Raw genomic sequence first — 2,955 nt, forward strand, 5'->3', positions numbered from 1 at the left:
GTTTGTTTTGTTTAACAATACCTCTAGAACACATTGATTATTAAGACTCGTAGTCAATAGAGGAAACCCACAACATTTTCTTAATGCATAAAGGGATCTTTTATATGCACCTTCCCACAGACAGAAAAGCACATACCACGGCCTTTGTCCAGTTGTGATGCACTGGTTGGAACGAGAAAAAACCCAATCGGTTGAACGAATTCTCTGAGGTGGTTCGATCCTGCAATGCAAGCACTCAAGTGAATGCTCAACCGACTGAGCTAATTAACAAAAGGATTAAAATAATGCTTAGTATTAGTAAACGTATATTTGTTTATGACAATAACATTTAATAACATCAAAATCAATTTGTTCTTTGTCGAGTCGAATCAAATCACCAAACTTTCCAGTCACGTGGCACAACAATGGCGGCATTGCAGAAAACAATGGGATTTACTGGGAACTAAACCGCTGTATGATCATATATGGTGGGAAGAATTTGAATTTGGGGGTTGGGGGTGGGATAATATTTTGGCCGCTAATGGAAGTTCAGACCTTATTTTTGTTACAAAAGAAAGGAATAATAATAAAAAGAACATTTAAAAGACGATATTTTTATCTTGAATCATGAACGCGAAACAATAAACATGAAACTTTTTTTTTTATCACAGTGAAAAAACCCCACAAATTGTATATATTTTACATAATGGAATAAATAATATAAACAATGAATAAAAGTTCTGAATTTTAATTCCCCCCCAATCCCGGGAAATTTTTACCTCTTCGCTTATTAATAACAAAAAAAGGTTCGTGTGTCATATCCCACTACACAGGTGCCCCTCCACCCCCCTTCAATACAAAATACTGCCTACGCCACTGGTCTGGGCAGGCCGGTCAACTTGACGGATAGGAATTTGTTCCAATAATAGAAATGGACTGGTGTTTCGTACCGACAAGAATGACAAAAGTGGGACCGGCAAACGCACATTTAAAAAAAAAACATTTTGGTCTCAGAGATCAAGAATTGGTCCCAGACCGGGAAAAAAGGGCTTTTCCCCACCTCTGACATACAGTGGAACCTCGTTAGTCCGGACTCCAGTAGTCCGGAATCCTCACCTTATGGACGGTTTTATCACAAAACGAAACAACCACTCAGTAAAGTTATTCGTTAATCCGGATATTCAGCTTCCAGAACCGGACGGTCTTAATTCTGAACCAAATATAAAAAGTAACCAGTCGCCGCTGATTGAACATACAAGTAATCCGCCAATTAACGCTCAAAAAGTGGGTAACTCTTGATCATACCCTACGATACCCCCATGACTTCGTTTTGTAACTACCCTCCCAACTTGCCTGTATGATTTATTACTGAATACTGGTCATAATTGTTTTGGTGTCCTAACTCAAGAGTATTGCTAGTCACCCAAAATAAAGACAAAGAAAACGTCTTTATATGTTATTGCTATCAAAACACTGGCTTGCGACTCTTTCATAAGTGGAACAATGCTCATTCAGTTTCATGCCGGTTTTGAGAGAGTTGTATTTCTGTGCTGGGGGCAGAGGGATGTATCATGCTGGCGTTTATATTACATCAGTAGATATAGCAGAAATGAATTATAATTTCGCCATTTAATATGTTTAAAATATAATCTGTAAAGGTAGAAACTTTAAACTAATAATGATGGTATACGAGTGAGGAACAACATGCATTCCTCAACAACGTACCCACTTCGTGGAAATGAACTCGACCACTTGGCCTAGATTTACAACATTAACCGTACGACAAAACATGACTAATAAAATTGAAAACTTGTTGTCGCTAGTAATCAAACATTTAGTATCAACAATGCAACATGTCTTAAACAGTATTTCTTTTTATTTAATCGCATTTTCTAACTTTAAGACAAGCACAGGGCAGTACACTATTGAATAGTAGACTGGCCTCATGGACATGTAAATAGCGCTTATTCACACCACGAGGCGGATCAACAGAACAAAACTGGTTGAAGAATTGTTTGGTTGTAAAATTCAAATGTGTCGTTTTTATTTTGTTTTTGAATCAAGGGAGGTTACTCATCACGTACATTTCAGTAATCCGGAAATTCGTTAATCCGGACGTTTTTTTTAATAACCATACTGGCCGGACTAACGAGGTTCCACTGTATACATATACATCTGTATATATATATATATATATACATGTACATGTACATGTACATATCTGTGTGTGTGTGTGTGTGTGTGTGTGTGTATGTATATATATGTATACACACACACACAGTTTCATATCATTGAGGCTCCACATGAAGATCGTTAGTGGTCAGGGGCCAAGTCATTTTCACAAAACATTGTAAGTTTATGTCTGCGACTAGCAGTTACACCTGTCATACATTTACATGTGTTTGGCATCTATTTCACGCAGAATATTACATCTTTACGGAAGATGGAGCATTTTAAGTTTGAAAGAAAGTGAAATAGGTGAAATAATAATAATAATAATAATAATAATAATACAAGTAGTATAATTATATCATGAAATTTAAAATAATATTAATATTTGCAATAATTAGCGTCCCAACCACTAACACGTAGCCTATATTGTTACAAAGCTTACCAAGCATTTTCACGACACTTAATGCAAAAATATAAATGTGAAAACTGACTTTAAATAATTGAAAAATAATTTAAACTTTTTAAATCTCTAAACTGGTTTATGAAGTTGCAATAAAATGTCAAATGTAAATATTATACAAAGTAATTAAAAAAACCTTACATTTTCAAAGTCTGATATATAATATTTATGGTCCTGATGAAGTGTTTTTAATACCTGATTATTGAAGTGTTTTTAATACCTGATTATATCAATGTCATAAGGTATATTTTAATAAGCATATGATACAAATTAAGCTGTAAAAGTATTTTTTTTACTTACTTTTACATTTTTCTCATGTTGTTTCATGTTTCAAAATTTGCTTT

Source organism: Gigantopelta aegis, chromosome 8, assembly GCF_016097555.1.
Source record: "Gigantopelta aegis isolate Gae_Host chromosome 8, Gae_host_genome, whole genome shotgun sequence".
NCBI lineage: Eukaryota > Metazoa > Mollusca > Gastropoda > Neomphalida > Peltospiridae > Gigantopelta > Gigantopelta aegis.